Raw genomic sequence first — 15,132 nt, 5'->3', positions numbered from 1 at the left:
CGTAAAAGTGTTCTACCCAGTCTAAATATACCTTTAGCTGCAATTCCCGATTCTTCAATACCTAAGAGTGCTCCTCCTATCATTCCTACAATTGTTGACGAAAATTTATCTATAAAAGAGAGCGAAGAAATACAGGAAGATGAGGAACATGTGATTAGAATAGAGCCACCCTCTATTGATAGTAGTGAGAGTTCAGACGAGGAAGAAAACATAGAGGAAATACAAATTCCAGTAACTAGAGAACACCTACAAGATTCTTTTGCAAAATTCGATGAATACTTAAATTCGCAAACCCCTAAACCTAATAAAAATTATTTTTCAGTATCAGATAAGATTATCCCTGAAGTTACCAATGTGTCAGATGGTGAAGATAATCAAGAATTATTAAATGCAATAGAAAAATATGAAATTAAAGATAGTGATGAATTTTCTCGTAGAATAGAAGAAGTAATTAATTGGTCACAAAAAGAATTACAGGAAAAAATCAAAGAAGATGAAATCAAAGATGATCCAGTTACAACACAAACGCGAAAAAGTGTTACATTCAATCCAGAAATAGAAACAAAAACAATTTTATCAACAGAAACTCCTTTAATTCATGAAGAACCAAGGGCAAATTCTTTTCCCTACATGGAAAATAAAGACAGGATAAACCCAAGAAGAGTGAAATTTAGGGAGCTACCTGAAGATTCTTCATCTGATTCTGATGAACCTACACCAATAACCAATAATAAAATCACACCTACTTCTGTAACTCAACCAACATTAGAGTTATCTACTTTACCATTTTATATCATCGAGCAACGTGCTAGATTAAAAAGTAGTAGAGAAAATTTAACATATATTAAGGACAACTATGTACATTTTCTCTCAGCCGATTGCGAGTTCAGCACCCCAATCAGTAGGTTATTGATAGAGATAGGACTGCTGGACCCGCAAGATATTAAAGAATCAAAACCTTCCATAGGACAAATAATAGTAACACCCAGAGGAAAACATAATATATATACTGTAACGGGAATTTAATCCTCGTTACTTTGATTTAATTAATTCCCCGACGGATGGTCGCGAACAACTCAGAGACCCTATTCAATGGTTCCAAAAAAATATTATAGTTTTTAGATTTAATTATTTTTGTTATTTAATTTATTTTTAATGTGGATGCTGAGTATAACCGTCGAAGATCGCCGTTGGATTGCTGGTCAAAGCGGTTTCTCTATTTTCACCTCAATCCCTGTGGATTGCTATAAAATGTCAAACTTTGCCGTGAGGAATGTTCAAAAGTACGAGTTACGAGATTTAAATTTTGCCGCCTTTTGTCGTCTGCTGCGCCAACCTCAATTTATATTATGAATCAAAAACCGAGACATATGATGGATGTTCCGGATAAATCTATTCAAAATACGTCGCTGAAAATGTATTTATTGTCAAAATAATAAATACAATTTGATTTATACAAAAATTGAGAAGACTTCTTCGTCATTTCCTGTCCATTGACCGGAGACTCTATTGCAAAGGCCCTGAACTCAACTCCGCTTGTTGCTCGATCCTAGGTGGTGGTTCCGTTCTTTGGTGAATCAACCTAGTGGAATCTAGTCTCGTTGGAAGAGTCTTGAGAGATAAGGCAAGAAGAAACATCATAATTTCGATTAATTGGATATTATCTAATTACGACGACAATTGGTAACCTGGGCCCCCTTTTTTTTAACTTGATACTTCACTGAACCACATTTTCACCGGCGAGTGAGACCTAACCTGCAAGACAAAATAGGAGAGGAAAAGAGGAGAAATATTGCCTGCCTAGACCACGTTTTCGCCGAGGATCTTTCTCTTGCTGCGACCACCGTCGAGGGAAGTCATTTTTGAAGAATAATTATCTTTTACCCTAAGTGACGAATTATAGTGTAGTGCATCCAAGCTGTATTTATCAGGTGAGCCTTTTGTTTTCGGCAATAATTCTGCGTACTTTTAATTGTTATAGCGAGTTACACGAGACAATTTCTTTTGCTGTATGAAATAATGCTTTGCTGTATTAAATAATGTTTTGCTGTATGAAATAATATTTTGCTGATTAGAGAAAATTATTATTGTCGAGATTAGCTTGCTGTAATAATAATTGGTCATGAGCCCTGATATTTATATTCAATTCTGATTTTATTTTGCGGTATCCTTTATTTTTTTTTTGATTTTTCCCTTTTTGTGAGTTTATCCCATTTTGCGAAAATATGTTGTGAATTATTGTTAATCGGTCTCTGAGTTGGCAAGAGCCTCTAATTATAATAATTAGAGTAAATAAGTTAACCCTTTTTTTTTGTAGTTTTTATATTAATTTTGTTGTTTTTCTTCGATTTGACTAATCGTGTTATTTTGAGTGATCTTATTTTGTATGCAACTTGCATAGGTATCCATTTTGCGTTTTCCCATAAAATTTATTAATTTGTTTTTCTTCCCTTTTTTTTAAGAATCATGTTTATTAGGTATCCAAAATTTTGTATATTTTCCCTTATTATTGAAGATTGTTAACCCCGATTAATTTTTTTTGAGAATTAAATTATTTGTTAAATTAGATTTAAGGTTACTTTTGAATAAATTATGTCAAATTATTTAAAATAATGCTTTGTTGATTTATGATGAACCTCCCCTCTCTCCGTCTAATAAAATTGTAAATGAGCTAGTACGGAATAGCCGGGAAAAATTATTCTTTTTCTTGCTCTAAATTAAAATTTAGTTTTGATTTTTCTGTTCATGTTGAAATTGAGATTTTATCATTTTCCAATTTTTTTTGTTTTGCTGAAGGTGTCCCAAGAAAGGACTGGCGCCCACCCAATTTTGTTATTTTAATTTGGGTAAAGTTAGAAAAAGGAAACCCGTATAGTAACTAATAAATTATTTTATAATTTATCACGTTACAATACACTTATAATACAACAAAAATACTTTGATGAATTACAACAAGAAGATTTAGAAACAGCTTTTAAAAATTTAATTAAGGTGTTAAGTCATGATAAAATCACTTCTTTTAGAATTTCAAATCAAGGTAATTTAACTGACTTGTTACCAAAAGGAAAATTGTTAAATTTATTATCTGAGTATTTTCCACCTCTTGGCATTAACGTAACCGTTTGTTATGGAAATGTTATAATTCCAAAGGCAGACATTCAAGAACAACTTATAGCTGAAAATCATAATAGCAAGTTTGGTGGTCATAAGGGTATAAATAAAACTTATAGACGAATTCGCGAAAAGTAATTTTGGCCAGGTATGAAAGGACAAATTACCGAATTTGTAAGAAAGTGTATTTCTTGTCAAGAACAAAAATTAGTAAGAGCTAAAACACATGAACCTATGTTGATTACGGATACTCCATTAGACGCTTTTGAAAAAGTATCAATAGATACTGTAGGTAAATTACCAACTACTCCAGATGGTAATAAACATATTCTTACTATACAGGATAATTTATCAAAATACTGTATAGCCAATACCAATACCGGATATTACAGCAAACACAATAGCTCATGCATTGACGAGAAATTTATTTTGTCAATTCGGATCTCCAAAAGTTATTCTTTCTGATCGAGGTACTGCCTTTACTGGTACACTGATCAGAAAATTAACAAAAATATTTGGGATAAAACAAGAAACAACGTCAGGGTACAGACCACAATCAAATGGAGCATTAGAAAGAAGTCATGCTGTACTTATGGATTATATTAGGTCTTACGCGGATAGCTTTGATGATTGGGATAGGTTATTACCTTTTGCAATGTTTAGCTATAATACTTCTATTCATCAGGCAACTAAATTTACCCCTTTTGAGTTAGTATATGGAAAACCAGCATGAACTCCTGTATCTTATCCTATAAATGAAAATTTAGAGACATATGGATCGTATTTACAAGAACTTATAATTAGGTTAAATGAACTAAAATTATTAGCCGCTGAAAATTTAATAATTGATAAACAACATACAAAATTGTATTACGACAGAAAGGTTAAACCATTTATGGGGAAAGTAGGAGATATGGTTTATGTTCAAAAAGAGGTCAAATTACATAAAAAACTAGATAGCCAATATCACGGTCCTTATAAAATTAATAAAATTTTAGATAAAAGTAACATTATTTTAGAGACCAAAGAATGAAAACTCTTTCAAAAACACGTAGACAAACTAAAATTAGCTTATTTATAAATAATATTAATAAAATTAATTATTTAGGATCACCATGGCTGAATATCATCAAGCTAAACCTCTACATGGAGAAATTAAACCTTCCTATATCCTTCCTAAAGGAAGGATAGAGGAATATGAATTCCCTAAGGGTAAATTGGAGGAATTATCCATCGAATACAATTTCTCCAAACCCGAATTCACTTTGGAGCGTGAGGAGTACGGATCTAAAAATTCAAAATTATTTTACATGAAGTGCTCAATTGAAGACAAGGCGCACAAAAACAAATTCGTGGAAATTGGGGATGGATGCACCACAAAAAAACAATCGGAGCATTCAGCAGCCAAAAAGATTTTGGCCAAATTACAAGAAGTATACTATTTTTCAGAAGAAGAAAACACTATCCACAATAAAGAAGGTTCATATGTCCTTTGCCTGGATTGTACAAGAAAAATGTTGCGAATAAAATTATTCAAATGGGAGAATTCCTGTCAATTATGTTATGCAAGAGGGCACGTTAAACATAACTGTCGAGGAGTGGTCAGGAATAAAAAATTCCACACTAAAGAAATTGGAACCAAAACCGAAGAAATATGGTAAAAAAAAGAGATATATTGAAAAGAAAAAGAAAGGTAGTAGTATAGGTATTGGTATAATTATATAACTAACTTAAATATAATCAAAGTGTACATATTCTTTCAATTACTAACAACTTAAATGTAATACTAACACCATATATATATATGCTGCTGTTTGCCTTTGTTGTGTCGCTACAATATTCATAGAATAATAATGCATGAAACATTAGTACTATAAGAGTAATTTAAGTTACAATAATTTCTCTCGCATTTAATTTTTTCTTGGTTTACTTAATTATGCCCTATATCACTTATAATAGAATACAATATTCGCTTAAAATAAGAATATCTAACTGATTGCTTTTAGAACGCTTTGCTTATTAATCATGCTACCCTGGCGGATTCGATTTGCGTAATGTCTACTTAACTAACAATAAGTGGACTTTAGGTAGACATTAGGTAAACATGTAAAAAAACGTATAGAACAGCTATTAATCGACTTATTATGATAAAAAAAAGTTGATAAAAGGGTAAATGAATGTTTATAGAGTAAATTCGTACAAAATTTGTAATTAATAAAGCATTAAATAATTAATAATGAATGGAAATGTGCGCGAGGTACCTGATCAGTTCAGCTGTACAATTATTTTCGTGCTATTTTCATAAAAAGAATATAAATTAACGGCCAAAAAAACAACTGATATTTATAAAAAAGTGTAAAATTGATTTAATTTGAGTGTTTGCAATACGAATTATTAAATAATAATTAAGTTTTAATCAAATGGGAATAGTGTTGTGAAAACCTGTGAAAACTAATGAGTTACTACATTACCGATCGCATATGATAATAAAAAGTTCTCGATGAGTGTAACAAAAAAACTGCAATTTAACCAAGTACATAATTTCCGAGATTGCCAGAGATGGCGCCACCAGTTTTTACAATACAGTGCGAGCATGTTTTCTTCCAAGCTTTTGCTTTGAAAGAAAATAAAAAGTGAATTTTAAAATGCAGAATAAAGTTATACAAATAATTATTGATTTCATAATTGTTTCTCGTCCAAAATTACGGACATGATTGCAGCTTTTTTGTTACACTCATCGAGAACTTTTTATTATCATATGCGATCGGTAATGTAGTAACTCATTAGTTTTCACAGGTTTTCACAACACTATTCACATTTGATAAAAACATAATTATTATTTAATAATTCGTATTGCAAACACTCAAATTAAATCAATTTTACACTTTTTTATAAATATCAGTTGTTTTTTTGGCCGTTAATTTATATTCTTTTTATGAAAATAGCACGAAAATAATTGTACAGCTGAACTGTAACTGATTAATTATTTAATGCTTTATTAATTACAAATTTTGTACGAATTTACTCTATAAACATTCATTTACCCTTTTATCAACTTTTTTTTATCATAATAAGTTGATTAATAGCTTTTCTATAAGTTTTTTTACATGTTTACCTAATGTCTACCTAAAGTCCACTTAGTTAAGTAGACATTACGCAAATCGAATCCGCCAGGGTAGTGACGCTAAAAAAAAAAATAAATAAATAAATAAAAAAAAACATATTTTTTCATTTTGTTTGCTCTAAATATAATTTTAATGGACATGATTTAAATAATAAGAAATTATCATCTAATTAAATAGGAACATTGTGTTTTATTATAAAACAAAATGTCACTATAACATTATATTACCATATTAGTAAGTATTACTAAAAGTATTTTAATCAAACTGTATTTATCCATTACTTATTCACTTTTTATAATTAAAATATAAAATCCTACAATTTTCAGACAATGTTGCTTTGAGAGTCAACTGTTTAGCTTAATATAAAACTGCCCTACAAAAAATAAAAGAAAAACATAAATTTAACGAAATTTGAGACAACTGAATGGCACAAAATATTATTATTCGTTAATATTAATAACTAATAATAATATTACAATATATAATCTTACTTCAAAAAAAAAATTATATAAACATTAGTAACTATCTTTTATTAATTATACAGCTTCGTCATTCATTTAAAAAAAAAAAAAAACAATTTATTATGCTACTATATTTATCTATTAATATAAAGTTAGTACTCTATTCATAACTATTAAATAATATCAACTTTTACATTATTACTAATTTTTCGAATTGAATCGTAACGTCTATATTAATATAATCCACATCTATGCTTAAGTTAATTTTATACTCGTAATACACTTTTAGCATGTTTTGAATTACCATTTAATTACCTATATATAATCAATTAATTTTATCGTGCTTAGTATTAAAAAAAAAGTAATAATGATTATAATATCATAATTATTTAAAAAAAAAAAATTTATTTTACCAAGTCGGTTACTATCTATAATTTTTCAGGAATAAATATTTACTTAATCAATATTATCAGCACATACTATGAATTATATGCCTTAATGGATCTACATTAATATTTGATACTTGTCACACTTTTGTCCTATTATTAATAGTATTTAGTTACAATCATTCATTATATTCAATATTATTATTACTATAAAGTTAGAAATTTAGGTTACTAAACACTAATCGCAGTAATCATCCCTTTTTAACCTAATGAAGAATGTATGTTTAAATTTACAATTACTAACGTAACATTAATTACAATGCTTATCTATTATTAACCTACACATATATATATCATAACTATATGCACCTTACACATAATAAAAAAATTATATTTAAAAAGACGACAGGAATTTTGTCTTCCTTTCCTCTATTTAAGTAATAAAATTATATCCTTTTCGTAAAAAAAAAATATAAAAAATAATAAAAAAAAAATATATAAAAAATAAAAATAAAAAAAAAAAATTTTTTATAATAAAATTTTTATTTTATATACAATTATTTTATATATATAATATTCTAAAAAACAAAAATATCTATTCTACAGATGGAATTGCCCTTATTTGGATGGATTTCCGATGTTAAAAACTACATTTTTATTGCCTTCAGAGTCATAGTATTTATTATAATTATGATTATGGCTCGATACATGTATACCTGCTGCAGATCCATGCACCAGAGACGCCAAAGAATAAGAAATGCTACTGCAGGACAATGAAATATCTGTCAATTTCTTGATTGCATCGAGGGCGATGCAAATTTTAAGGAGGGAGGACAACGAGCATAAAATTTTGACCATTTAATTTCAAATAAATGCGGATCAATAAAGAAATTATATTCTGCAAGAATGGATATCTATATATATATATCCAGGCGTTTCGCGGTACAGCACCATGCATCATGAATCATCTACAGTAGTGTCGCACCAGTGTATTGTCATTGCGACAGAAAATGAGTAAAAAGAAAGAGAGAAGATACGCGAAGATGGACAGCGATGGACTACAATCATCGCCACATAAGAGATAAGGATGCATTGTATAATGCGAGTAAACTCCTTCACTCTTTATGTTACCCTAATATAAAAATTATAGTGATCATCACGTTATTCAAAATTTTGGCCCACTAAACAAAATTTGAATAACCGAATTTCTTTATAAAAATTATTAATATTGATTTTATTAAAAAAAAAAAAAAAAAATTTTTATTTTAAATAAATAAAAAAAATATATATATAATAAAAAAAATTTTTTTTTAATAACGAGATGATCATTTTACATATATCTAAATGTTTTAATTATATTTTATCAAATGAATTTTTAAATTTATATATATAAACTAGCGATATATTCCTCGCTCGCTAACGCTCGCTCGGTTGAAGTTTTACTTTTTTTCCTTTACGTATTGTTGTTTATTCATATGTATATTTATTTTTTGTTTTAAATTATTATTTCATTATAAATTATAATAATTCAATTTTTTTAATTTTCAAATTACTTTTTAAAAAAAATTTAATTTAATGTAATAAAACAAATTTTATATGTCTGTTGACTTAAATTCTGATTTTATTCTACAATATTGATTGTAAATTGTTTCTCTTTTTTTCAATTGCTACTAAATGCTATGTAAGGAAAACTGGTAAGGGCCTTACCACTTTTCCTAACGAATACCCTACTTTTTAATATTATATAGTATTCAAATTTGTAAATCTAAAAATATATTTTTAATTCAATATAATTAATTAGTACTATTAATTGATTATTTAATTAAATATATAATCGAACTGATCTTCGTATTTATCAAAGCCAAAACGCATGTTAAATCGTTTTAGCTATCTCCGTAATCAATGATTTAAAAATCTAAAAGGGTTATATCTTCGGAAGTGTGCATTGATTGAGTGCATTTGTGTAAAATTGGGAGTGACATGAGATGCTTTATTCTTTGTTTTTTAGAAAAATTGTCAAGAATTTATAATTTAAAATTCAAATTTTATAAATATTTTTAAAAAAATTTTATGGTGTTGCTGTTAATGAAAAATTATAATACAATGTAATGAATATAAACATGAAACATCAATTCGAAAAACAAGATTTATTGATTCATTATATCGAAAAAAATAAACATATATCAAATTTTAAATTATTATTGTTAAATAATAATTAAATTCTTAAACCATAAGAAGTCTTATTTGTGTCAAAGTCATTTGCGACGCCATAATTACAGTCATGCATGAAATTATTAACATTTTTTCATTTTCCATTTCCATTTTTTAATATTATATAATAAAGGAACCCAAGCAGCACGGTGTATCCCCTCAACATCCCTTGAATATCACCGTGGAATATTCCAATGATTTTCTAAGAAAACCAAAAAATATATATATATCCAAGCAATATTGAGGGAATATTCCAGTGATATGGATGAAATATTCCACGGTTATATTAAATTAAATTTTTTTTAATCTTCCTGATTATTTAAATAACAATTTATAACACAATTCCATGATTTCAACACATTAATAAAGTGGTTCATTTAATGAAAATATTTAGCTTCTTCATCTTGATTAACAGAACTTATACTATTAGTTTTAAAATATTAAAAATTTTCATTTTTTGTGAAAAATAATGCCAGCAATTATATTCTGACAAAAATCAATTAAAATGTTTATATAGGAAAAAGTTATTTAAAAAATTCAATTAAAAAATAAGGAGAAATGTAAAAGATATCGAAAAATGAAAAAAAAAATTAAGAATGAAGAAATAAAATTACAAAATATTGAAAAATGTAAAGAATATCGAGAAAATTGTAGAAAAAGAAAATTAGAAGCCAATAATAATATTAATTTAAAATGTTTGAAGTTAGCAAATAATATAGTAATTTGGATGTTTTTTGTTAATTTTGTCCAGCAAAGCATTTTCTTTCAGAAATGCCAGAGGATAAAAAGTTTAGTACATGTTGTCATAAAGGCAAAGTTTTGTTAACTGAATATCCATTACCCACGGTAGAATTAAAGGAAATTGTTTGTGGTCAAACTGCAATTAGTAATCATTATAAAAAATGTATAAGAAGCTATAACAATACAATAGCGTTTGCAAGATTTGGTGCAACATATGCTTCTCTACAAAATAAAGGTCCTCAAGTCTTTAAAATGTGTGGTCAAATTTACCATAACACATATTCATTACATCCCAAAGAAAATGAATTCAGAAAGTATGGTCAACTGTATATAATTGACAATGAATTAGCTACACAAAGTCGTAAAGATATTAATAATAACTGCAGAAATGATATTTTATCTAATTTAGATAAGTTGATCAGAAAAATTAACCCTTATGCTAAAGCGTACAAAATGATGTACGAAGTAGAAAAAGAAGGACAAGAATTTGTTACTAATAATAATAATCTACCTCGAGAAATTAAAATGATTATGAAAAGAGATATTAATTTAGATAAAAACCGATATAACTCTCCTGTTACAAATGAAGTTGCTGTTGTATTTGTTGATGAAAATGATGAACCTCCAATAAAACGCGATTTTTGTGTATATTCTAAATTTGATAAACCAATTAGCATCCCTGCAATAAGTAGATATGTAGATCCAATGACATATCCTTTAATATATCCTGCAGGAGGTAGTGGTTGGATGCCGAAATTATTATCAAAAGATCAAAGAAACAATATAACAGCTTTACAGTTTTACTCATTTAAAATTAGTGTTAGAGATGAGTTTAGTCCATTTCTTAATTTAGGTAAATTAAGCCAACAATTTATTGTCGATGCTTTTGAAAAAATTGAAGGTGCAAGATTATATTTTATAAAGAAACAACAACATATCTTGAGAACTGAATTATACTCTGGATTAATGGATTATTTACATAAGAGAAAAGAAGAGAAGAAAATTGTTCAAATTCGTAAAATGTTTATATTGCCATCTAGTTTTGTTGGAAGCTCTAGAGCATTACAACAAACTTTTAGTGATGCAATTTGTTTAGTTCAAAAATATGGTAAACCTGATTTGTTTATAACTATGACATGTAATCCTAAATGGAAAGAAATTACTGATAATATTAAAAAAATGAAGATGTAATAAATAGGCCAGATATAGTTGCAAGAGTATTTAAACAGAAAGTAAAAGAATAGCTTCATAAAATTACTGTGAAAGAAATATTTGGTACTTGTATTGCTTACACATATGTAATAGAATTTCAGAAGAGAGGATTACCGCATATTTACTTATTACTATATTTACATATGGGCAAATCCACAGAGCCGGCCGATTTCATGTTACTCATATATTTTTCTATTTTAGAAGTATTATATTAATTATTTTCATACTTCAACCATTTTGTAATATCTCTGAGAACCTATTGAAATAAGAAAATTGAATAAATGTGAACCTTCTAGTCTTTTATAAAAAATAAAATCGAATTAAGTAACTTAAAAAATGAAATTTACGGTGTTACTCCAGGTATAAATTTTAATTCTTATAGATATAACTTGTTCGGCATAGATCCGAACAATTCCAAACTGTGGTGAATTATAGTTTACTTATTGAAGAATGTTTTGAAAGTAATAAAAAATATGTGCTCTTAAATAAAAAGAAATGATAGTCGTTGAAAGTAGCGTTACTCATTATTTTATAATAATGAAATGTCTATACATTTTTGTAAATATCTTTTGCGGCGATTATTCGATTTGAATTTTTCAAATTGGAGCTTATTGCTTGTGAACAGACGAACAAATGTATGTATCATAGAATAGAGTGCAATCAGAATTAAAGAAAATATTCCAATAATTATCACTCTATGTTTAAGCGTGAACCATTTTCAACTTAGCCTTTTTTCAGTAGCACAACTACAGGATAAAATATGATGAGTTGAAAACATGTGTGATTATATAAAGACATTATTATAATTCTTGTATGCAAACGCCAAATTATATTTTCAATTTATAACGTCTAAAAATTAAAAATAAAAAAAAATTTATCGAAATTTAACTAGTTAATCGTGAAAAATGAATTATCCTTTCATTTGTTTTATTTTCAAAGTTATATCAAAATCGATGTCAATAATGTCAGTTTGTTGGTTAAAATAGTTAATATCAAAATTAGTAAGTAAACAATTTAATTTACAGAAATAAAAAATTAAATGCTAATAAATAAAATATATAATAAAATATGATAAAATATAAATAATTTATTTTTGATAATTAAAAAATTAATTATTTGTATTTTATCATATTTTATTATTCAAAATGTTTTGCACATATTTCAAATAATATATAAAAAAAACAAAGAAATGCCATTTTTAATTATAATTTCCAGAAGAAAAATAATATTTTCGTTTTTGGCTTTTAACTCAAACGGCATTAAAATAAAATGAATCACGCAAGAAGATAATTGTTCTTGAATATATTTTAAAGAAAGTAAACCATAAATAAAAGGTGTGCTTGCTATTTGGAAAATTTTCATCTTGATAAGTAAAAATGGGCCGGTTCTGTGGATTTGCCCATATAGATGACAAAATAAGAACAACATACGATGTCGACAACTTTATTTCAGCAGAAATACCTGGTGAAATAACTAATCCACGTTTATTTAATTTAGTAAAGCAATTTATGATTCATGGACCATGTGGAAAACAGAACTTAACTTCTCCTTGTTTCAACATAAATACAAACAAGTGCACTAAAAATTATTCTAAACAATTTAATGATAATACAGAATTTAATAATAAAAGGCTGCGCTAGAAATTATCGGCTGCGCCTTTCAAAAGTTAAAAAAATACAAAGCTACGCTGAACAAGAGCGGCTGCACCTTTTAAAAATTTTAATAAAAAATAAATGGTTGCGCTCAGAAACATCGGCTGCGCTTTACAAACAAATATACATATAAAATGGCTGCGCTGGAAAATCGCAGCTGCGCCTAAAATCAATGTCGTAAAAAACACTTAAATATTGATTTTTCTAGGCAGGTTACTTTTAGTTAAATAATTACTATTCATAATACCATTATGTAAATTTTTTATACTAATAAAAAAACAGTTTCTAAATGAAATTAATAATTAGTACTTTTACTTCATTAATTAGTGTTCATACATTTATTGTTTTTTTTTAATAATAAAACCACAATATTTAAATGAATTTCATAAATAGTATTTATTTTCTACATTTTCAATCCGAAGACAAAAAAGACAGAAAATGATGTAATATTAAATACAAGTTTCATAATAGAAATTTTTGCAAAATTCATGCAAATAACTTAAAAATTTTAATTTAAATTTTTTTCAAATTTTGAAGGCAAACTGTAAATAACTTCAAAAAGAAAAAGAAAAATTTGTTTTTGGTGTCGGTCGGTGTCGGTCGTTTTAGAACTTAATATAATAAGAAGGATATGAGGAAAATTGAATATCGCCATAACTTTGTGAAAAAAAATTTTTTTTAGCTGAGATTTAAAATAGTGACGTATTTTATGTGTTATTATCGTAAAAAAATAAAAAATTGCAAAAAATTTTTTTGCAAAAAATTGCGCAAAAAAAAATTTGGCATTTTTTTTTGAATAGACATGTATGTAAGGCATGTGATTTCAAATTTTGTAGGAAAACTGTAAATAACTTCAAAAAGAAAACGAAAAATTTGTTTTTGGTGTCGGTCGGTGTCGGTCGTTTTAGAACTTAATATAATAAGAAGGATATGAGGGAAATTGAATATCAACATAACTTTGTGAAAAAAAATTTTTTTTAGCTGAGATTTAAGATAGTGACGTATTTTTTATGTGTTATTATCGTAAAAAAATAAAAAATTGCAAAAAATTTTTTTTGCAAAAAATTGCACAAAAAAAAATTTGGCATTTTTTTTTGAATAGACATGTATGTAAGGCATGTGATTTCAAATTTTGAAGGAAAACTGTAAATAACTTCAAAAAGAAAACGAAAAATTTGTTTTTGGTGTCGGTCGGTGTCGGTCGTTTTAGAACTTAATATAATAAGAAGGAAAGGATATGAGGGAAATTGAATATCAACATAACTTTGTGAAAAAAAATTTTTTTTAGCTGAGATTTAAGATAGTGACGTATTTTATGTGTTATTATCGTAAAAAAATAAAAAATTGCAAAAAATTTTTTTTGCATAAAATTGCACAAAAAAAAATTTGGCATTTTTTTTTGAATAGACATGTATGTAAGGCATGTGATTTCAAATTTTGAAGGAAAACTGTAAATAAATTCAAAAAGAAAACGAAAAATTTGTTTTTGGTGTCGGTCGGTGTCGGTCGTTTTAGAACTTAATATAATAAGAAGGATATGAGGGAAATTGAATATCGCCATAAATTTGTGAAAAAAAATTTTTTTTAGCTGAGATTTAAAATAGTGACGTATTTTATGTGTTATTATCGTAAAAAAATAAAAAATTGCAAAAAATTGCGCAAAAAAAAATTTGGCATTTTTTTTTGAATAGACATGTATGTAAGGCATGTGATTTCAAATTTTGAAGGAAAACTGTAAATAAATTCAAAAAGAAAACGAAAAATTTGTTTTTGGTGTCGGTCGGTGTCGGTCGTTTTAGAACTTAATATAATAAGAAGGATATGAGGGAAATTGAATATCGCCATAACTTTGTGAAAAAAAATTTTTTTTAGCTGAGATTTAAAATAGTGACGTATTTTATGTGTTATTATCGTAAAAAAATAAAAAATTGCAAAAAATTTTTTTGCAAAAAATTGCGCAAAAAAAAATTTGGCATTTTTTTTTGAATAGACATGTATGTAAGGCATGTGATTTCAAATTTTGAAGAAAAACTGTAAATAACTTCAAAAAGAAAACGAAAAATTTGTTTTTGGTGTCGGTCGGTGTCGGTCGTTTTAGAACTTAATATAATAAGAAGGATATGAGGGAAATTAAATATCAACATAACTTTGTGAAAAAAAATTTTTTTTAGCTGAGATTTAAGATAGTGACGTATTTTATGTGTTATTATCGTAAAAAAATAAAAAATTGCAA

Source organism: Leptopilina boulardi, unplaced genomic scaffold (genome assembly GCF_019393585.1).
Source record: "Leptopilina boulardi isolate dan_hultmark-lab unplaced genomic scaffold, ZJU_Lbou_2.1 LbouV2_244, whole genome shotgun sequence".
Taxonomy (NCBI): domain Eukaryota; kingdom Metazoa; phylum Arthropoda; class Insecta; order Hymenoptera; family Figitidae; genus Leptopilina; species Leptopilina boulardi.
Note: the sequence above shows the minus strand (reverse complement) of the source record.